Below are 25,107 nucleotides of genomic sequence, written 5' to 3' on the forward strand. Positions count from 1 at the left end.
TTCTTGTGGTCGAACAGCCAACCCCTTACTGCATTCCACGGTTACGCCGATGGCGAAGGCTGTGGTACTGAGATGAGAAGAATTTAGTGCACGAAGGCTGAGGGCTTACACATCCACACTATTTTCGTTTAGGACTTAAGCTCACGTTCTCTAAACACTTCCATAGTGGAAAATGATGAAAGGTTTCTGTTCCAGTAGTGTGCTGCAGCGTTGGCTCTTGCTATACCGTGCCCAGTTGGCTGTGTTTTGCCTTGCAATGCATAACACACTCATCCACTCGCCACTTTTATTTATCATCATCCCAATGAACCATGAACCATGGACCTTGCCGTTGGTGGGGAGGCTTGCTTGTCTCAGTGATACAGATAGACGTACCATAGGGCAACCAAAACGGAGGAGTATCTGTTGAGAGGCCAGACAAAGGTGTGATTCCTAAAGAGGGGCAGCAGCCTTTTTAGTAGTTGCAGGGCAACATTATGGATGATTGACTGATCTGCCCTTGTAACACGAACCGAAACGGCCCTGCTGTGCTGGGACTGCGAATGGCTGAAAGCGAGGGGAAACTATGGCAGAAATTTTTCCCGAGGGCATGCACATTTACTGTATGGTTAAATGATGATGGCGTCCTCTTCGGTAAAACATTTCGGGGGTAAAATAATCCCCCATTCGGATCTCTGGGTGAGCTCTACTCAGTAGGATGTCGTTATCAGGAGAAAGAAAACTGACGTTCTACGGAACGGAGCGTGGAATTTCAGATCCCTTAATCGGGCAGGTAGGTTAGAAAATTTAAAAAGGGAAATGGATAAGTTAAAGTAAGATATAGCGGGAATTGGTGAAGTTCGGTGGCAGGAGGAACAAGACTTTTGGTCAGGTGACTACAGGGTTATAAACACAAAATCAATGAGGGGTAACCAGGAGTAGGTTAAATAATGAATAAAAAAAATAGGAGTGTGGGTAAGCTACTACAAACAGCATAGTAAACGCATTATTGTGGCCAAGATAGACACGAAGCCCACGCCTACCACAGTAGTAGAACTTTATATGCCAACTAGCTCTGCAGATGACGAAGAAATGTATGATGAAGTAAAAGAAATTATTCAGATAGTGAAAGGAAACGAAAATTTAATAGTCATTGGTGACTGCAATTCGGTAGCAGGAAAAGGGAAATAAGGAAACGTGGTAGGTGAATATGGATTGGGGGGGGGGGGGGGGGGGAAGAAATGAAAGAGGAAGCCATCTGGTAGAATTTTGCACGGATCATAACTTAGCTATGATTAACACTGGGTTCAAGAATCATGAAAGAAGGTTGTATATGTGGAAGAGACCTGGAGATACTGCAATATTTCACATTATATAATGGTAAGACAGAGATTTAGGAAACAGGTTTTAAATTGTAAGACATTTCCAGGGGCAAATGTGGACTCTGACCACAATCTATTGGTTAGGACCTGTAGATTAAAACTGAAGAAACTGCAAAAAGGTGGGAATTTAAGGAGATGGGACCTGGATAAACTGAAAGAACCAGTGGTTGTACAGAGCTTCAAGGAGACCGTAAGGGAACAAATGACAGGAATGGGGGAAAGTAATACAGTAGAAGAAGAATGGGTAGCTTTGAGAAACGAAGTAGTGAAGGCAGCAGAGGATAAAGTAGGAAAAAAGATGAGGGCTGCTAGAAATCCTTGGGTAACAGAAGAGTTATTGAACCTAACTGATGAAAGGAGAAAATATAAAAATGCAGTAAATGAAGAAGGCAAAAAGGTATACAAATGTCTCAAAAATGAGATCGACAGGATGTGCAAAATGGCTAAGCAGAGATGGGTAGAGGACAAATGTAAGGATGTAGAGGCTTATCTCACCAGGGGTAATATAGATACTGCCTACAGGAAAATTAAAGAGAACCACTTGTATGAATATCAAGAGCTCAGATGGAAACTCAGTTCTAAGCAAAGAAGGGAAAGCTGAAAGTTGGAAGGAGTATATAGAGGGTCTATACAAGGGTGATGTACTTGAGGACAATATTGTGGAAATGGAAGAGGATGTAGATGAAGATGAAATGGGAGATATGATACTGCATGAAGAGTTTGACAGAGCAGTGAAAGACCTGAGTCGAAAACCTTCCATTAGAACTACTGACAGCCTTGGGAGAGCCAGTCCTGACAAAACTCTACCATCTGGTGAGCAAGGTGTATGAGACAGGCGAAATACCCTCAGACCTCAAGAAGAGTATAATAATTCCAATCCCAAAGAGAGCAAGCGTTGACAGATGAGAAAATTACCAAACTATAAGTTTAATAAGTCACAGCTGCAAAGTACTAACGCAAATTCTTTACAGATGAATGGAAAAACTAGAAGCCAACCTCAGGGAAGATCAGTTTGGATTCCGTAGAAATATTGGAACACATGAGGCAATACTGACCCTACGACTTACCTTATAAAGTAGATTAAGGAAAGGCAAACCTACGTTTCTAACATTTGTAGACTTAGTGAAATCTTTTGACAATGTTGACTGGAATACTCTCTTTCAAATTGTAAAGGTGGCAGGGGTAAAATACAGTGAGCAAAAGGCTATTTACAGTTTGTACAGAAACAAGATGGCAGTTATAAGAGTCAAGGGACATGAAAGGGAAGCAGTGGTTGGGAAGGGAATGAGACAGGATTGTAGCCTCTCCCCGATGTTATTCAGTCTGTATATTGTGCAAGCAGTAAAAGAAAAGTTCGGAGTAGGTATTAAAATCCACGGAGAAGAAATAAAAACTTTGAGGTTCACCAGTGACGTGGTAATTCTGTCAGAGACAGAAAATGACCTGGAAGAGCAGTTGAACAGAATGAATAGTGTCTTGAAAGGAGGATATAAGGTGAACATCAACAAAAGCAAAACAATTATAATGGAATGTAGTCGAATTAAGTCAGGTGATACTGAGGGAATTATATTAGGAAATGAGACACTTAAAGTAGTAAATGAGTTTTGCTATTTGGGGAGCAAAATAACTGATGAGAAGTAGAGAGGATATAAAATGTAGACTGGCAATGGCAAGGAAAGCGTTTCTCAAGAAGAGAAATTTGTTCACATCGAGTATAGATTAGTGTCATGAAGTCGTTTCTGAAAGTATTTGTATGGAGTGTAGCCTGGTATGGAAGTGAAACATGGACAATAAGAGAATAGAAGCTTTCGAAATGTGGTGCTACAGAAGAATGCTGAAGATTAGATGGGTAGATCATATAACTAATGAGGAGGTATTGGATACGATTCGGGAGAAGGCGAGTTTGTGGCACTACTTGAGTAGAAGAAGGGATCGGTTGGTAGGACATGTTCTCAGACATCACCAATTTAGTATTGGAGGGCAGCAGGAAAGGTAAAAACGTAGAGGAAGACCAAGAGATGAATACAGTAAACAGATTCAGAAGGATGTAGGTTGCAGTAGGTACTGGGAGAGGAAGCAGCTTGCACAGGATAGAGTAGCATGGAGAGCTGCATCAAACCAGTATCAGGACTTAAGACCACAACATCCCAATGATCAAATTTGTGCTGTATTCATATTAATTTATCTCATTTTTATTACAATATACAACAAATAACTGTTTTTATGACACAAGAAATTGTGTGCTGGACAGACCTATTCCTTGAAGTTGTGATTTCATTTGCCACATCATATATTTTTCTACAGTTGAGCAGAGCTATTCACTTATACTTTAGTGACATTTGTTAAGCATGTGGTTATTGATCTTCTTATGGGCTTGCAAGACACATTCACTGATGAAATTTTGTTCATCACATGAAATTAAATCCTTATACATTTGTGCACAGCTATTCACTTATGCTGTAATAACATTTGTCAAGCATGTGGTTCTTTATAAGAGTTTTAAATTTATCCTAATTTTCCAGCTCTTTGATATGTTTTGGTAGTGCATTAAAAATTTTGATTCCTTGATTACATACATGTTTCTGACTTTGGGTCCTTATTACAGCCTGTAAGTGGAGATTTTTACATTGCCGTGTATGGTAACCTGTATTGGTTTTTCATTTTGTCGCGATTTTGTTTGATCACCGACAGACATTTCAGAATGTATAATGATGGAATTGCAAAAATTTCCAATGCTTTAAAAAGGGGCCTACAACGTGTTTGATGTGGGCTCTGGGTCATTATCTGAATAGGGTGTTTTTGTAATTTGAAAATCTCATTTAAACAACAATTTGATTTCCTCAAGGATACTATCCCATAGGCCTCAATTGACTGGAAATAGCCAAAATATACTAATCTGGTACAGTCATTACTACAAACTCTTGAAATTATTCCAAGTACAAAACATGCTGAATTGGGTTTTAGTGCTAAGCTCACCACATGGTCCTTCCAGTTTATCTTCTCATCAATGTGCATACCCAGGAATTTTGCTCACTGAACTCTTTCAAGTTGTTTCCCTCCATAGTGAGATGTAGGTCGTCATGTTCACTTATTCTTACATATTGCACATAATTAGTTTTTTTTTTTGCATTCAGTGTTAGCTTGTTTGCACTGAGCCATTTTTGTGTATCTTGTAGGACATGGTCCACAATAGTGTGCAATGACTGCTTCATAAAACAAACAATTAAACTAGTATCTTCAGCAAAACAACTTGATTCTAGCTTTTCTCTCTGGCACATGAATATAATTAATGTAAATGGGGAACAGCAAGGGGCCTAATAGACTTCTTTTGGTGCTGTAATTCCAACCACCTGCATCCTCTTTTCCAGATACCACTCAAGCCACTTTTTGCTCCGGTCCTCTGATACCTATAGCTTCAAGCTTTCCAAACATATGCTGTGGTCAACAGTGTCAAAGGCTTTTGAAAGCTCTAGATTTATCCTGACAACACTTTTTCCCTCTCCCAATTTACTAATTATTTCCTTTGGGTTTTTTCCAGTACAGCTGTTTCGCTACTACTCCCAGCTAGAAATCCGTGCTGATTACTGTTTATCAGATTCCATAATTAAGATAATGTGTCACTCTATATTTGATTAGTATCGCCAAAACCTTAGAGAAAGTTGGGAGAAGTGAGACAGGTCTGCAGTTTTCTGTTTCAAGATTATCACTCTTTTTCAACAGGGGAACGAATTTAGAAATTTTCCGTTTCTGTGGAAAAAACTTGCATATTTTTTGACAAAATACAGTTGATATGCTACACTGGGTTTTTTCTTTATTGTGTAGATACATGGTCTGGTCCATAATATTAATGTGACCACTGCCTGCAATCAAAATCGACATGCAGTAACCACTCACAGACAACACCACTAGCAGTGAAGGGTATACAAAGCATGTTGGGAGCCAGAGAAAATAGTGCAGTTGTCACTGTAAGGAGGAGTCAAAATGTGCACTGTCATTGGCTTTTGGGGAAAGGGTGGAAGCATTTGGGAATGAGTAAGTCTGTAAACTGTTCACATGTCAGTGTGGTTAAAGTATACTGTGCTCAGCAAAATTGCGCTATTCAGAATTGGTGCCGAGGATACTGTGGTGTAGTCGTGGGCCACAGATGACAGGGGTGAATGTCAGCTGCAGAGGTGTGCATCTGTTAAACAACTGACCACCCAAATGAACTGAGAGGCATTTCAAATGACAGATGGCTATTGGAATGCACATTGTTAAATGTCTGAAAGCAAAACACACTGCAACAACTGTCAGAATGGGGCACGACAGGGGAGGGAGTCTGTGGCATTCCCTAGGTGGTGATGATATTCTGGGAGGCACAAAGGATCCGTCTGTCCTCGAGGGCCGTGTCCACCCGTACACACCGTTTGTTTTTATTCAGCATAGTGACATTTACCAGCAGTACAATGCAACACAGCTCGCAGCTCATGTGTGGTTCAAACAGCAACAGGACGAGTTTATCACATGCCTCTAACCACCAAAGACTCGGATATAAACCAACTGAGAATCTGTGGGAACCCCCCTGCCAGGGTGTATTGTCCATGGATCCTCACATGAGAAACCTAGAACACCTGGACTTGGCAATGAAATCGTAATGGCTCCACACCCCTGTTAATACAGAACCTCACAGCCACGTGGGGGAGCCCAGTTTGATACGGGATTTTTGTGTCCTTGGAAAGTGGGCATTGTGTTGTTCTTGTCATCAACAAGCATGTCTCAAAAGCAGCATAAAATGAAAAGAATTGCAGTAGGCAACTGATCGAGCCTGGATGGGGTCTGCCAGTCATTAATGCCATATGATCATTTCCATGAATCTCCTCCTGCATGTCTCGCAACGGTGTGCACTGCAAAAAGAGGTTATTCGAGGTCTTGACGGGTAGTCACATTAACGTGTCTGCTGGACAGTGTATTTTCAGAAGAAATGAAGGTAACAAACTAAATAAATCATAATTACATTATTACTTTGCAGTGAGCCACAGGAGACCAAGATCCATTGTACCAAAATACTCATAAAACATCTTTGAACCACCAATTGAATTTTATCAGTGGAGTTCATCTCACCCTTTATGTAGGAGAAAGTAAAAAACCTCCATAGACAATTTCAGAGGAGCCTCATATCTGATAGTACACTGATAAGATATCTTTTTTCGGTTGCTACTTTGGACTTCTGATCACTGTATGTTTCTGAGGAAAGGCCATAATGTTCAGACTTTGGTGACCAAGGTAGACAAAAGCTTTTAAATTTTGAAATAGTATCCTTGTTTGTTTATAGCCCAACACATTTAGCATATTTGGTCACTGTTCCTCTTTGGTACGTTTCCCTTTCTAATGCTCTAGGTGGAATGAAGTGGTCATATGGACATTGATACCTGGGAGTCACTTGCTGGGTAAGTTTGGCTGACAAGTTGCAGGTCTTTTCTGTTGACACCACGGTGGGTGACTTTCATGCTGGCGATGATGAATCAATAATAAGGACAACATATCACCCACTCCCTGAGCAGAGAGAAGGTGTGACATGACTGGAAATGAACTGCATGGCAGTCAGATATGCTGACCACTCAGTGAAGTGGGTCGATAGATGCTACTCAACGTTATTTGCCTCCCTTCATCACATATTTTATAATGTGCCTTTTACATGCTCTTTCCTCAACCCTCCTCGTATGGGATTATTCTCTCCCAAATGCTTGTCTACAAGGAATGTTGTACCACACAATGTGGCCACATTAAGATCCTAACTCGTAGTTAGTCATCGAGATGAACATTGTAAGTTGCCATTGACAGTCAGTCTCAAACACAACAGGAATCACTGCAGACCCATGTCTACTAGTTTTCAACCAAATAATGTGATGGCAAGTTGCATGCAGTGGGACCCTTGCAGAAGACTATTGAGGCATAAAAATGTATATGTTGTCAGTGCAGCAAACACCACATAAACTGGACAGCAGGTGACTTGAAATGTGTGGTGGTTTAGCCTCTTTCTGAGAACATATCAAGGGCTCTGACAGCACAATAAGGTTTTTAACCTGCAATGGGCAGAGGATAAACAGAGTGTCTCAAAAGTTACAGAACACTTATGTTGTGTAACAGCATGCAAACAAATTTGACCTAAGGTATTGTCACAAAGTTTTATGCAGTTTAATCAATTTCAACATGTGGGCACAATTTCCAGTCTGTTATCAGGATCGATCCACATTCAGCACATTATATCTGCATCACCTGTGGCAAGGACAGAAATGATTTTGTTCATTAAATTTTTGATGTGGTTGACAGCTGCTTGTTAGAATCTGTCCTTGGTATGTGCTCACAGAAACAAGCCCACGTTTCTAATGCCTGTTGGCCTAGAACACCAGGGAATAGGACCACCCCTGCCATTTCAGCATACCTCGTAACACCTGGTCCGCAACATCTGCCACAGTGCACCATATTGCTGGAAAAAGACTGTGTCTCGGGAGTCAGCCAGTCATAGTAACAGCCTGAGCATATCAAGGTAAGAGGTTTTTTTTCTGAGGATAAAATGGTCCCAGAATACCATCAACCATCAAACAACACAACACATTCCCTGCCATGTACCTCTTCCATCACAGTATGTGGATTGGTAACATATCATTATCTTCTCACAGGATATGTATATACTCTGAATTGCCAACAAAACTGGTTTGGCATGCGTATTCAAATACAGGGATTTGTAAACATACAGATTATGGCACTGCAGTTGGCAATGCCTATATAAGACAACATTTTTCTGGCACAGATGCTAGATTGCTTAGTGCTGCTACAATGGCAGCTTATCAAGATTTACGTGAATTTGAATGTGGTGTTATAGTTGGCATATGAGCAATGGGACAAAGCATCTCCAACGTAAGAATGAAGTGGTTATTTTCATGAGCATTCAGTGAATATCCGGAATATAGTAAAACATAAGATCTCCGACATCATTGCAGCCGAAGAAAGATCCTGCAAAAACAGGACCAACAACTGAAGAGAATCATTCAAAGTGACAGAAGTGCAACCCTTCTGCATATTTCAATGCTGGGCCATGGACAAGTGTCAGAGTGTGAACCATCACCGATATGAACTTTTGTAGCGGAAGGTCCACTTGTGTACCCTTGATGACTGAACGACACAAAGCTTTATGCCTCACCTGGGTCCATCAACACCGATATTTGACTGTTGATGAGTGGAAACACATTGCCTGGTCGGACAAGTCTCATTTCAAACTGTGTCGTGCAGTTGGACACGTACAGGCATGGAGACAACCCCTTGAATCTATGGACACTGCATTTCAGTAGGGGACAGTTGTAGCTGGTGGAGGCTCTGTAATGATGTAGGAGGCATGCAGTTGGAGTATATGGCTAGGTATGACCCTGAAAGGTGACACATACATAAGCATCCTGTCCATTGGGAATTCTGATGGACTCGGTCAATTCCAGCAGGACAATGATACAGTTGGCAGGTCCAGAATTGCTACAAAGTGGTTCCTGGAACACTCTTCTAAATTTAAACACTTCCACTGGTCACTAAACTCCCCAGATTTGAACATTGAGCTTATCTGGTATGATTTGCAATGTGCTGCTCAGAGAAGACACTCACATAGCCCTCTATGCAGCATTCAATGTGTCAATTCCTTCCATCACTACTTCAGACAATAGTCATGCCCATGAGGCACAATTGATTACTAAACTTAGCCAGCACTGTACAACTGATGCGTGTTATGAAGATATAACATACTTTGCTCAGAGACAATAAAAGTGTGTGGGTAAATACTTTTATCAAAACTGAACATGAATGCCCAAAAATAGAGTTAAGTTCCAATATTTGCAGCTCTTGCTATGTAGATGAAGTTTACTTTTAAAAACAAGAGTAGAAGGCTTAGATATATCATGCAAGATTATTTATAGTGATATCAATGTAGGTAAGATGTAAAGAGAGATAGGGGGCAGGGTTTTTTTTATTTAATTATTTTTGAAATATAAAGCCTTCATAGTTGTGAAGGCAAGATTTGTCATTGAGCAAGTAGACTGGTGCTGTATCTCTGTTGAAAGATATTTCAGTTCCTTCAAGAAAGTCAGATTTCTTGCCTGGTTCTTTTCTACACTGATTGCCACAATTCTTGCCCAGTAACTCATTCTGCAAAGTCAGATTTGTTTTGGATGTTAAGACAGAGTGCATCCCTGTGCTTCTACCAATTTGTTTATTGCAGAAGTTTGGACATACCTGACTTGTGATATTCTTGCTTAGTGCTTTCAGTATTGTGTTGCTTGTGAAGAAGCTTATTTTTATGTCATACAACTTGAAGAGGTTGGCATGAAATCTTCCTTGAGGAAGGTCAGCTTATTACAAAGATGGTCTTTCTGTTTGTGGGTGGTTGGTTTAATTTATGCATTACAGCGGGAATGTATTCATAACTGGAGGCAGCTGATTTTACAATTTGTGTTTCTTTTTATCTTTCACTTGTATCCATTGGATCTTTACGCATGTGATTAAACATTCTTCTGAAGAACACATTTTTATATTGATATGGATGGTAACCCTGGTAATTGTTGGCTTCCTGGAAATTTCAGAATTTTTATATAAAAAGTTTTGTTAATGTTTCATTCCTACAGTGACATGAAATGAATTGAATTTTGTGGTGTAATTTATTAATTTGTTCAGCTAGATTTTCCATTTCCTTTGGTTGTTCTGTTGAAAATAACGAAATGAGAGTGTCGCAATTTTCTGTATTCTCAATGAATAAACTTATTCTAGGTCCCTACAGCTGTTGTGTGATAATCTAGTGTAAATTCCTGCAGATAAGAAAGGGATTTTGAACTCATGTCCATATAGTTTCCATAAGCTGCACTCATATGCGATACTTATAGAAATGATTCTGGTTGTTATTGAGTACAGTGGTTCTACCTGACAGCAGTTTCTAGTGATTTAATGCATTTGCTGTCCCAATAGTAATTTTTGCCAGGACCTGCCAAGAATAACACTGCTGCCTTCCGACAGTTCTCTCAAAACCCGGTGATGTAAGCACGGGCATTAGAATGCTTTTGAGTCTCGCAGCGAGACCACTAACAAGGTTTTGCCCCCTGCTGAACACCAAACCCACAGACAGTCTGGTTTTCTTTTTGTGAAAGTGAAAATTGAACCATTGTGGGTGCTATGATTGTCAGTTTCCATTAACATGACACAAGCAGAGTGGCAGGTATTATAAAAAACGGTGCCATATCTTGGCGAACTTCTTTGATTTGTTAAGCACTGCCCTAAAAACAGCAGAATGCCAAAGTTATGAGATATTATGCTTGATATCATTACAGCCCACTATAAACTAGAGATTGCTTCTCCCAAGTGATCAAAATGTGGTCCATAAAGAAACTTTGTTATTCCAGCAGGCAGCGGGTCATTGATGTTTAGTATGCTTGAGAGCTGTTCTTTGTTCACACAGTGTTACTCATGAAAAATGACATCTTAGGCATGTATTGACCTAACCAATGACAACTGGCTTTGGCGAAACTTATTACTAGTCAATACCTGTTATGTGTTCAGTTGATGAATTTACACATTTGTCTATCTGGCATAGCAGTTCACAATATTTTTCCCTTTCTTCTGTGGTGGTTTGTTCTCTCACACCCCTAGTCAAGAGGACCAACTGTCATGGTCTTAAATAGTCCTTGATTGGCATGCATAATCCTTCCTAGTGTCTCTAGATCTTTCAAAGGAACATAAACATCTCACTTCATTTTTCTGTCTCTTCTCAGCCTTGAGAACCCAGTTCCGTGCACCACCAAGATTATATAGCCACTGGCCTAATTGGAGTGATTCTCACACATTCTAATTTCTCATTTCATTTCCTTTTAGTTTTTTCTTTGCTTTCTGCTAAATCACAAGTTCTAGAAAACTTGTCTATTAAGTAAAACGTATGCTCCCAACATAAAGAAACTTGCAGACCACACAGAAGACCTGAAAATTTAGTTTGATTTTGGAGCAGAACAACTGATGTTGGCAGTAAAAAATTTTATAATTTTGGTGTGGAGCAACCTTACTTACCTTCTATTGTTGTGACAGAAATACTAATAAACATTTAACATGTATTTGGTCCAAAGAAGTTTATTTCTACAGTGTCTGCTAGGATGCCATTGTCTATCAGTGAACAATTTAAACCACAAAAAAGTAAATGAGAACAATAGGGTTTAGGAGCATACTTGTCACAACCATTGTAGTGGAAGTGCTTCTGCTGTGACTAACATTGTGTGAATGTTTCTAACTGGATGATAGTAAGGCCATGGTCAGTACTGGAACCTGAAAGTACCTTATCTTGCTCCTGCCCTTCTGCAGTAATATAAAAATGAAACAGAGTGTCTTCCAGTGTAGAATTTTAACATTTTAAAGTAGTTCCTAGAACATGTTTCAGTATTCAGGTTGCAAAAGAAATTTTTGGAGCATCTGTCAACGTTTTCAATTGTATAACTGTGTCAAAATGTACGTACGTCTTGTTCAGCAGTATTCAGTTTGTAAATATTTCAAGAGAGATGCTCTTTTTAATTTATTAAATGCCACATCAGTAAAGTGGCAATCTATGGGATCAAATTGAGGCAGTTTTAATATTGGACCTGGTATGGCCTACAGATGCACCATTGGTTATTTATACTAAACACAAGCCTTAGAACAAAATGAATAGCACTGAATGTAAACAAAATTTGAAAGAGGTAAGTGCTGGCACAGATTGCATTGACTTGTTTATCGAGTTTTGTATTGTTATCAGAGCTAGTAAAGTTATTGCCAATAACAATGAACATGAAGGAGTTATAAGTCTGTCTCGTATCAATTGGCCAAAATTGAAAACTAATCGGTTAATGTGAGAACAAGGGGACATAAGTGACAACATAATCTGGATCTTGGTGAAACAAACTCAAATGAATACAGATATTATTTAGTTACATTTACTAGCTGTTCTAGTTCCCCTCAACAATGTGCAACTGCCTTTGGCTATGAGATTTAGCTTTATTGCAGCAAGAGAGAATGGATGCAAGGTATTTCAGTGTGTACTACAAGTATTTTGATGAATTTTCATTTTCAACAAGTAGTACATTCTGGCTGTAGGCATACAATTTTAAATGTATTGGGCCTAATTATTGTTTCTATTGTAAACATGACTAGCATTAGTGGTCATGTAAAAACAGTAGCACATATTATGTAGCTCTATTTGCTGAAGAGCTACTCAGGTCAGAATATTACAACCTATTTGTAGCCCACCTTATTGGTGAAATTACTGTAGCTGTGAAGTTGTCATTTGGAACAGAAGCGCACAATAAAGTATTTTGAGACCAGCAGAAGTGCTTTTTACCAATGTATGTAGGTAGTTCTAACAATTTTTCGTCCAGTGAGTCTTCCACCTAGCTTATGGTTTAACACTATGTAGCAGTGACTGACTGCAGGGAGATAACAGGTGACCATTGGCATGATTAAATGTTTCTTAAACTAACTGTTTCTGTCAGTTGATAAAATTAACCCTTAAGTAATAAAAATGGTCATGTATATAGTTGCACACTGAAGTCCCAAATTATATTTATAATGCAGTGTTTGTTAATGTTGTAATGTGCCTACGAAACATTTATGGTTGAAATTTACTGTAAAAGATAGATGAATTTAAAAAAAGTGCTAATGGTCTTCTTAATTTTGTTGGTTTCATTGTTCCCATCACCTATTACGTATGTGAGAAATATTAGCAGTGAGGCTGTTTTGTTTTTTCGTATGGCATCGAGTAATTACTTCGTAGCTTATCCCAGAGGTTAAAAATGTTGTACTGCATGAAAGGCATGGTAATTCTACAGAGCTGCAGTTGCACTACCTTTGAGCTGTGTACATTTTTTAAAATACAAGCAGGTATCAGTTTTATGCTGTAAATGTCTTGGTAAGCTTTCCAGTGGAACAACCAGAAATCTGTGTGCAAATTAACACCATGCAAGCAGTGTAGGTAATGGTGACAGCTCTTTTAATACACCCTGTATATGAAAACAAACTACATACACACAATTTTCGAGTGTTTAGGAGAGGAAAAGAAGCTTTTTTTTATGTGACTGCCTCTAAATTTCTTTTTTTATAGGGGGAGACGATGTTGGTATATGAAGCACTGGTTACCAGTTCAGCTGAATGCATTGTCACTATTTGAGCAAGCATATTCCAGTTGTGCCATAATGTAGACAGGTGATATTTTCTGAATTGCCCCTATACCAATAGTCACACCATATCTTGAGCATTACTAACATGTCTGGCCCCACAAATTCTTTGTAAATGTAGATTTTTGTACACAATGTATGCAACTTTTTTAGGAGCACCTGCTGACCAGAGAGTAACAACCTCAGGATAAAAGCAAGTAGCTGTACAGGACAGAAGGGTTGGAGCTTGACTAAGGTAACTCAGAAAGTACCTTTGTCCTTGATTCACATTACCTGTCATGACTAGAGAGAGATAAACAAAACAAAGATAGTTCAACTGTTAATTACCCCCTTGCCACACACACACACTGCTTAAACATAGTTACCATCATAAGCAAAAATTTACATTAAAAGGCGACAGGCACTTCCATTGAAGTCCTAAGTATGAGGTGCATCCTGAAAGTAATTGCCAAATCATTCTACTGCCACTGCAGCACTTGTGTTGTAGGTTCACACATTTCTCTGGTTCATTGTCTTGACACTGCAGCTCAATTTTGTGGTATTTATATTTGTTAGTGATCAGTCAAAATCTTTAGGACAACCTCTGAGCCCAGTGACTGTGAAGTGTGCTCTGTTATGTTTAGTTCCAACACACAGAACATTAAGCCACCTGAAATTCATCAACTTGTAGACATTTACGGTGAGAAAGTGGATGAGACAGTTGAAGAAACACTCATGACGAAGCATGTGTTGGACAGCCTTCTGTTGTCACTGATGGTATGGGTGAGAAAACACATGGTTCACAATAAGAATGTATTTCAAAAACTGTTTTGCATGACTCAGTCATAAATTGCTTAAATTTTTGTGAATTGCGTTTCAAAAATGCTTTCAAAATTATGTACCTTGGCAGAGTTTTGACATTTCAGCACTGAATACAGTGATAAGGAAGATGAGTTCTTAAATAGAATTGTGACTGGTGATGAAACTTGGGGTCTTCATGACACTCCAAAATAAAATCAACAATCTATGGAGTGAAGGAACTGACAGTCCGACAATCCTCCACCACCCCCAAAAAAGAAATCATAATGAAGTTGCAAGTGCAAAAAGTCAGGTGAAATGGATTCTGCGACCAACAAGGCATTCTGCTTGTTGAGTTCCTTCTCGGAGCTGAAACCATGAAAGCGGTATGATACTGCAAAACACCGAGAGAACTCCATCACACTATTCAAAACAAAAGATGCAAAACTCTCAATCGAATCATTATGATGCTTCATTTCTGCTGGTGGCACTGAAATCCTTACTAAACAATTCACTTGGGAACAGTGAGACCACCTGCCAATCAGTGCTGATCTCACATCTTCGGACTACCACTTTTACTTCATCATCAGTCAGGATGAAGGTGCTTGAACACCTATGATGATGTAAGCAAGTGTGATCAGTATTGGAGGTCTTAACTGGTATTATCTTTCTATGAAAAGGGCATAGAAAAGTTGGATTACTGCTATGACAAATGTCTGAACAGTGGTGGCTGTTACGGTCTGAAGAAATGTTTTCATGAGTCCTTTCCCACAATGGTACTTACTTTTCTGGCATGCCTTGTATATTTTAATGCCTTTTGGCATACCAGTGTGGGTATAAAAGCTGATGGAGAACACCCCACATCCTCTTCTTTACAGCAGTCACATAATGGGGATACTCAAGCCAATATGAACCACCTATTTTCTATCAGCAGCCATGTTTGACCATGAGGTTTGATCAGCATGTTGTTGAATCTTGTGGATCATACACAGGGTTATTCAGCTGCCCCTGCCATAAAGTTTTATGGAACCTGCAACATCTTCAAGAACCACACCCATGATTTTAATCTTCTCTCCTCCCTACATGCTCACTGTTAGTCCTGCAAAAACAATGAACAGAACCTTTTTGTATCAAAATTAACTACATTACATTTTGTACTTTCTTGGACACCACACTTTCTGTGGCATTCAAGAAAAAAGGCATTTGAATGCCTGTCTTGTACTTTTTGTTAAATAATTCAAAAACTATGGCTTCTAGTAAAAATGTATCCCCTCCCCTCCCAAAAAGAAATGACTACATTAAATTTCCCACAAAAAGATCCTGTTCATTTTTTTATGTAGGACTAGTAATTTGCATGTAGTGGGTGAGAGAAATGAAAATCTTGCCCATTACATTTGTAGGCATTGCAAGTTGCATAAAACCCATGGGTAGGTGTAGTTTAATCATCGTGTACAGGTTTATCATGCCAAAAGAACTAATATAAGATTTCTCTGGCTTCATAAACAGCTCAAGAAACATTTTACACCACATTAATGTATAGTGTTTGCACTTTTCTTAATCAGAAAATCATTTCTCATTGCTTTCCTGACCACAGAAAATTCCTACACACAGCCAACTGTTTTTGTTGTTGTGGTCTTCAGTCCAAAGACTGGTTTGATGCAGCTCTCTATGCAAGCCTACATCTATTTGAACCTGCTTACTGTATTTCCCCTTCAACAGTTTTCCCTCCTCTCACTCAAATCCCACCAACACCAAATTGATGATTCCTCGATGCATCAGCGTATGTCTTATCAACCAGTTCCTTCTTTTACTCATGTTGTGCTGAAAATTTCTTTCAATACTATGTCCCTGGTAATTTGATTTGCAACTGCATAATTATTCCATTAGCCACCTCTAGGTGCAGTGCAGAGGGTGTTGAGTGCCAGTAGTAGTCATCTATCCACTTATTGACTACCTCTGTAACTTAGTGTTCACTGCTGCTGCCTATCATGGCGAGGACGCAGGTTTAGATTCCCTGTACTGCCACGGATTTTTCTGGGTGAGAGGATTGGGAAAGTGTACATTCACCCTTGTGATGCCAACTGAGGAACTCGAGGACAAGAAAACTGACACAGGCAGGATAGTGGTGTGCTGGACGTCATTGGTAAACGATGACACGGTGGTCGGCCAGTACCGATGGACAGAGTTTACCTTATGTTTTATCCACGAAATCATCAAAATTTCTTCCTAGAAACACATTTCAAAAGATACCATCCTTTTCTAGCTTCAACTGCTTGTTGTTCACATCTCGTTTCGGAGCAAGGCTACACTTCACGCAGATACCTCCAGAAAAGACTCCGTAACATTTACATCCACTCCTAACATATTCCTCTTTCTCAGATATACAGTGAAGCCTGCATTTTATATCCTCTCTGTGTCAGCCAAAATCAATTATTTTGTTACCCAAATAACAAAACACTTCTATTATCTTCAGTGTCTCATTTCCTAATCTGCAAGGTTTGTCCGAAAAATACATATAAAAGTTGCATAATAACTTTATTTTACAATTATTCAGGTATTACAATATGGTCTCCTTCAAAGTGCTCACCCTGAGACGTGATACACTTCTGCCAACGCCATTTCCACTGTTGATAACATTGCTGAAAGTCTTCAGTTGTGATGTTGTTTAGTTGCCATGTCGTTTCCACATCTCCCAATGCCACACCATTACGCATTTTTGGGAACATGAAGAACTCACACGGGATTAAATCCAGTGGTGATTGATCTTCGGGCCAAAAACACAACGAGCGACATGTGTGCGGGCGCATTCTTGTGATGAAGGGTCAAACTCTTGCCACAAGAGCTCCGAGACGTGTCAGAACTTCAACGTAAAAATTTCCGTTCACTCTCTTGCTGGGAGGGACAAATTCCTTGTGAACAATGCTCCAAGAATCAACACTGTCATCACATTGGACCTTGATTTTCGCGACTCTTTTGTTCTCGGTTCTCCTGCTAGTTTCCATTCCTTGCTTTGAGCTCCACATCAAATTTCTAATACCAGGACACGTCTTCAGTGATGACTTGGTTGAGAAAGTCACCTCATTCCTCTGCTTCCAACCAATCCCTACAGCACTCAACCCTCTTTGCTTTCTGTTCTGGTGTCAAGAGCTTCGGTACAATTTCTTCATTTCAAGTTTTTGTGAACAATTGTTTTGAGGATTGACAGCTCGTCAGCAATCATTCTGTCAATCCACGGTCTTTAAGAACACAAGCTGCTGCACACTCCCACCTTCACGCAGAGTGCTCTGACTCTGAGCATTGATTTGATTGATTACAGCAGTAGTCTCACCTGATGGTGACTGCAACCTGTAACATAAAGACATTATTCAACCTTTATACGTATTTTCCGGACAAACCTCGTATAATGGACAATGAAAAACTTCCAATTCTAGTTAGTTATATTAGTTGTTCCATGGATCATGAACACGATTCTTTCGTAATGATGTGGAACGTGTCACCTGCCATATTCTCCAGATCTGACTGGGTCAGACTTTTTCCTTGTCCCAAACCGAAAAAAAATACCTCAAAGGATGATGATGATGCAGTGACTGATACTTTGTTGCAATTGAAATCAAAGATCTTTTCTTTGAATGGTTTGCAGAAGTTATCTGAGCATGCCTCCAAGTGTATTGGTGTACACAGGTATTATATATACAAATAAATTTATATTATGAAATTTCTTTCACTCTTTATTTGTTAGGGTAGAAGCTTTTTCACCCCTCCTCGTACAGCTTTCAAATGCAAACTCGCTGATCATCGCTCGTTATTCATTCCGCATCTCCTGATTCAACTTGACTACATTCCATTATTCTTGTCTTATGTTCATCTTAGAACTGCTCTTTAACACACTACCCATTCCACTGTCTGCCTCCTTAGCTGTGCCATTCGACTAACTGCCAGCGATTTTTCCTCGGGGGGGGGGACTGTGACTGGTACTGGTACAAAATGCAGTCAGTCTTGTGAGGAGCTGCTTGACCGAGTAGTAGTGGTTTCACAGTAAAAAAAATCCTAGGACAGAGGTGTGCTGACCAGCTGCCCCTCCATGTTGCATCACATCACACCACACCACTGGCAGGGGCCAATATGTCGGTTGGTGGAATTTTAGCATTTTTAAAACAACCAACGGAAATTCCAGGTAGGAATGTCAAAAATTTCTGATTTTTATCCCTTCCCTTCCATTCCATTCAACTTATCTTCCAAGACCCTTCCTGCCTCTGATATCAAGAGCTTTATTTCTTCTCTCTTCCTGTGTATTATAAGAGTCCCGTTACTCACTCCAAACAACAAGAAAATATTGAAACGATGTAACACTTGTTTGTCAGAACTGTCTGAAGTGTAATGTTGGGATATGACACTGTAGGATAGAGTTCCAATGACATTTGTTGCATAACCTAGAAAACAGTATCAACAATCATCGACATGATTTGAAGTATTTTGTGGCTCAGCTCACCATCCAAATATATTTAGAAGTACAATTCATGTGGGCTCTAGGTCATATAGTTTCAGTTAATATCTTGACTTGCTGATGAAACAACATTGTAGCTTTTGATAAGCCCAATTCTCCAAATGTAATCAACAGCTAAACCACATTTCTAAAGCTTTGGCAACTGGCTAAAAAAGAGTCACTGATTTCAAAGTTGCAGAAGTATAAAAGCAAATTACAGTTCATGATATACACTGAGTTCACATTACTCAGTCCAACAGATAAAACTGCACTTGGTTCCATGTGACATCAAGTCCAAGACAACTACTCTCATTCAGTAACCTCACTAAAACTATTGAGATAGTTAACAACGATAGCACAACTCAACTCACGGGTGCAAAGCATCAAAGGTACATTTTTACAATATTAACTTCAGGAACTGTTCTAGTGGTTATGAAAAATTATAACAGTTTCTATTTGACACAGAAGTGCTATGAGGCATTTTCATAACCAAATAATTTGAAACACATGAAATTTATAATCTCAAACATCAAACAAAATATCAATCCAAAAGGCTTCCATTTTTGAACAGCAGATTTGCAATTATTGAAAAAACATAGCTGAAAATTTAATGGAATCAGATACTTTGTTGGCCAGAATATTTATCATAATCTACTATTGAACAGAAGTCTCTGTGAGACAGATTCATTAAAATCTTCAACTGTGTTGTCTGTAAACATGCTCTGAAGGATCATTTCAGGCTTATCTACATTGTGAGTGTATAGCAGCATGATAAGTTGCCTGTCAATTTGTCATACACCACAGTGACATCATTCAAACAGAGAACCACTACTGTGAGACAAACCATCTTCCAGTGGTAGCCTGGAGTCGACAACCTGTTTAGAGCATAAGAGTTGTGGCTCATAGGCACCCACAAGAAATTGCAAAAGAGCTGTGCACTGCCCATTTAGAAGGCAGCTGTATTAGTACAGACCAGACACCAAGTTTTTTCTGAACTAAATCGGGATATTTTTTAAAAACCAAGACTAAACACACACAGGCTACAATTCAATGTTTTTTTACCTTATTGAGATTTTTGCTCACTTTTCAATCTCCTTCATAGAATCTTCTCTTCTTCCTCAATAAAACTGGAGACATGTAAATCACTAAACCATCTTCATTATTATTATTATTATTATTATTATTATTATTATTATTATTATTATTTCAGCTTCTAATGTTGCTGCTGGGAAAAGTTTCCTCTCAGCTCACCAAGTGTTCACCATCATCTGAAACAAGACGGAAAAGTTTTAAGAAGTTGTCATAGTTTTCATAACAATGAAAAAAAATTCCTTCCACTAATCTGATTTCAGCTTGAAAAGTTCTTCTCTTCATCCTTGAGAAAGTTCTGTAACTGCACACATTCTTCAAACATAAAATCCCCATCTACAAGAAATAACTTCTAGATATTCTGAAACTGAGCTCTGTTTCACTGTCAGTGAAAATGGTTTGAAAGTCCTGTAGACACTTTCTTCAAAGTCAAATCATTTTTCAACATAGTTTAGACTGTGCTGCAAGTAAACTGCTATTTTGTTGTGGTTTGCCTACTTTGTTCCTTTGTTGTCCTCGGTGTCTACATACTGGCTGAAAACATAGGGGTGTGCAGTACTGTCTACTGTAAATGATGTAGCCGACAGATGCACACTTGCGTTTCACAGTCTTCTACTTTCACTTTTCACATCCTCCCAATAATACACAGTTATGTATGGCCAGTGCACAACTTCCCATTTATATTTGTTTATAAGTCCACATCGGAATTAAAGTTACATAAAAATGACTGATTTTGCCCTATAATAAAAGATACTAACTAGGAATACTCAATATAAATTAGAAAATCAATTACACAGACAAAATTCAACCTGAGGGGGCTGCCTTTCTCTTTTATGAAAATGCAGATTACAATTCACATATGTTAATGGTAATTAGTTGAAAGTGAAGAAACAAATTTGAAGGAGGCATATTGCAAAACAAGGGGGAAGTAAAAATTAAAAAATTATCCCAGCTTCCTTCGTCACAATTTCTCTTTCGAATGTTTTGATAAGATCATCATGACGACTAAGGCTGCCACAGGGGAAGGAAACTGCACAACCCTATTCAATTTTTTCAGCAGAGAATTACAAAGCACTGTCACGATTGACCTCTGATGCACTACTCGAAAACAATGGCTATTTAGCCAAGTATGGCCACTTAGCGCTGTTAATAAAAGGAGGAGTTTAAGTCAGTAACTCATACAAGACTGCCCCTCATTAGAAATTGGAAATGAGCAATTTGAAGTGAAGACCACATCATTTTATATAATGTTGTCCATTTTTATGTAACCCGGAATTTTATCTATCCCAACAAAGTACAGTTGGGAGTTGGGTTTCCAACCAGATATCTGGGATATCAGGCAACTATGGTCAAGACAGAATCCAAGTCTCCACATTATCAATGTGGCCTCAGATAGCACTAGCATCCCTCCCCCAAAGCATTGGTCTGTGGAGTTGGGTATGGGAAAACACAGAATGGGTACTCAGTCAGCAGAGTAGGATTCCATTCACTGATGCATCCAGGAGTAACCTGACATCTGATGATTGTCAAAGAAAGGTGTGAAAGCAGCAGGAAACTATGAGACTTCAGAAAGAAAGTTACCTGTTACTATGGCAGACTGAGTAACTTTTACTGTATGCTGCAATACAATTCAAAGTGATGCAGATACTACTTTTCACTACAGTCACTAAAACATGTAAACAACAATTGTAACATCCCACAAACTGTTCAGTTTCTTGAAAATATAAACGTGTGCCTCAGTCATGGAACAATTTGAGGATTGCTGTGTGAATTTCCTCTTTGAAGGAAAATCTCTTTCCTGTCAAATATCCACTGAGCTTGCTGGAAAGACTGAATGGTCTTCATCAAATTGTTGGCACTGTTTCACTACGACTGGATGCTACATTGCATTGCACCATACACTGCAAGAATTCCATGGCGAATTTGTGTGCAATTTGTATGTTTGGCTAACAAGAAACTTACTGTTCCTTGTACCTCAACTTTGGAGAGCCATTTCACTCCCACAATGTGATGAACCTGTTGTCCGTACTGCAGCAGAATTGTCTCTCAGGAAATTGGTAACATGCCCACTCTTCTGAAAGGGTGCCGTGCCTGTTGCGTAACTTAATTTCAGAAGTCCCTATACCTCAAGTATGTCTCTTGAATGAATCAATAACCATCCAAGACCATTTCTACAGCAATTGCTTTGGATCAGTGCTCATTGTGTAGAAGCAGAAGAAGATACATTCATGTGTGTGAGTCATGAGGCAACGGTTCAAATCTGTGTTCTGTAACTAGTGCAACATTATTTAATAATTCTCCTGATACTGTGTTACTATCACATTTTTACTGTTAAATGTTTGTTTGCTGATGGGGTGGTAGGGTCAACCAATAACCCTCTGGAAATTTATACAGTGAGATAATCACAAGCCTATTTGGGGCCCACCCAAACAGAACCCTGCTTGCCCCAGTACAGCATATTCCATAGCAGTTACTCAGTAATGATTGTTTCACTCCCCTCAACCCTTATTGACAAATGGTGCATTTTCAAAATTATTTTTCTCCTACAATGTTCACAGTTCAGCCAATAAGATCAAAATCCCATGGACTATGACGTACAATGTTCCATTACTGTGTCATTGGATGGTAGGCAAAAGTATGTCCAGAGCTTAGAGTAGCAATCGACTGTTCGTGTTAACAAGTCCCCAGCTCATGAAATCCATGTTTGACAAATGTGCACCCAGTCAATGAGACTGATCTCATCAGGATGGTCAACATTTGTCATGACCCAAAAATCAAAAGTAGCGTGTTTTCAGGAAGATGAGGAAGGCAATTGTAAACTGAGAGCTTTTATCATCTGCTTTTCTGGGGTTCCCATTGCACAGAATTAGTTCATGCTGACTACTTACTGATCTTTGTTGCTGCCTTAATCCTCAACAAAATTTTATATGAGGAGCTTACACACAAAAGCAAACATGTCAGGAATTTAAAATAAATGAGACACAGAATGGAACAAAACAAACAGGATAAGCAGAACCTAGATAATCATACAATTTAAGTGAAATCAAACATTTGCCAAGATACAAGCTTAGGAAAATACATCTGTGTCCACATACACATTTTGTGTGAAGGATAACTAATCCATTACATCCAGTCGAGTGATTTCCATTCCAGTCACACTGTTTCTCTAATGCAGAGCAACTGTTTGTGCTTCCGTGCTCCCTCATAATATGTTGCATAGCACTACTTTTAATAATAATAAAAAGGACACAGTTACTTATGCACTGACTCCACTTTTGATAGAATAGGAAAACTTCTAAGAAAAAGGCCAACAATTGTAACAAAAGAGGAATACAATGAGATCTACAATCAGTGACTCAGCTAAGAAACCTTGCTCGCCGATGTACATCTTGTAGGTCCTTAGATAGGGATTTCACATTAAATATGTGAAATAAAATGCATTTCCATACACAAGTACAAAGCTATGGGAAACACTCATACTGATGTTGAGACAAATGCATTCTAGAAGTCCCAACTAGATGTAAAAGAGCAGATGAACCACTACAAAACCCTTTCCTTGGACAAAAGCCCAAGTACTTTTCAGCCATCCAGTCTAAGATAATAGGAAAAAAGATGTTGATGGTTTACAGTAAACTATTTTTTAAGAAGCCTGCCAAAATCACTAGTACTTAAGTTGGAACACAACCATCACCGATGATATTTTCATGTTGCTTGTGACTGTTAAGAAAATTATTCTGGTTTGCATGTAACACTTACGTCAAAGAATACTTCTAAAGATAGTTAATGCCACAGTTACGTCATTTTATTCTGGCATGGTGATCTGAAACATTTCAAATTATTGTGAAGTACAGTTTTTTCTATGGTATCGCATACTACACTATAAAAATATGTGAAATGATATGGTATAACAAGCATTATTCAGTAAGAGGTAAGTTATTTTGAAAGAAAGAAGAAGATTTTTGGTTTTGAAAATCGCTCATGGTTCATGTAATGAATATTTAAATGCTGTTTTTAAAGGAATATTTTCATTCTTGATTTGATTTACAGATATGAACTGCCTTTTGGCCTAAAAGTAAAAGTAAAAGGCATTCACACTGCAGTATGCTATTTTCATTCTTATGTATGCCCAAAATAAGTTTCATGTTGACTGTGATAAATTGCATTTAGTAGATATGTTCATTTTTGGATGTCACCTTCTCATAATTTGCTTGGGCCTTTGCCCCGCTTCAACACGGGGTTGACCCTGTTACTATAGAGTTGGCAATGTTAGTGTCACAGAGTGTTGTTGCCAGATGCCCTTCTTGCCACCATCATGTACCCCCCAGGACAGAAGTAATGTACCCTAGCTGTCTGCGTCTAGTGTAAGCCATGAAATAGTGCGAATGTTTTTCAGATGTCTGTAAGTTGTGTAACTGAGGTGGTACATGGGGACCAGCCCAGTATTTACCATGTGGGATGTGGAAAACTGCCTAAAAACCACATTCAGGCACACCGTCCCTCGTTGTTAACCTGCTGGGCTGATTCAGTCCGGGGCCGGCGCGCCTACCCAAGTCCAGGAAGCAGCACATCAGTGCTCGTGGGTAACCTGTTGTTTCCTTCTCAGAAATTCATCTATGGAATAGCACTCGTCAACTTTCATTATCAGCCAGCACCTTGTTAATTAAAGGGAGGTGGTCAAATATTTTTATGGCTGCATGATATGCTTCTTTCTGTGCTACAACAAGATTAAGTCCCACTGTTTTCCTCCTAGTATTGTATTTATGAATGCTAGTATTATTTTCAAATTGTGCTGATCCTTCAAAACAAACTTCATAAGAGTGTATGTGTTGCAAGGCTACCTAATTTCTTTATCTATGTGAAGTTTGAGGATAGGCACTGTGCGTGTGTTTAGGGGGATGGGGAGGGGGAGGGGTCAGAGGCCCCCATGCTAAATATGACATCAATGAAAGAAGGAAGTTAAATTTTCTAGTGATGTCATTGCCACTTATGGCAATCAAATTTAGAGCAAATGTTGCTGCACTCAGTTTTATAATTCTTGTTCTCATCACTATGTACCCCCACGTATTTTTAACAATCAGTCTTCACATATTTCGTTTCCGTAATGCTTCATTATTAGTGATGATTTGTCTTTCCTTGTACAAAACTGAATAAGATGCATTTTCATTGTAAATGATGTGCTAGACCATTTATTGAGAACCAA

The sequence above is a fragment of the Schistocerca gregaria genome, unplaced genomic scaffold (genome assembly GCF_023897955.1).
Source record: "Schistocerca gregaria isolate iqSchGreg1 unplaced genomic scaffold, iqSchGreg1.2 ptg000378l, whole genome shotgun sequence".
NCBI classification, from domain to species: Eukaryota; Metazoa; Arthropoda; class Insecta; order Orthoptera; family Acrididae; genus Schistocerca; species Schistocerca gregaria.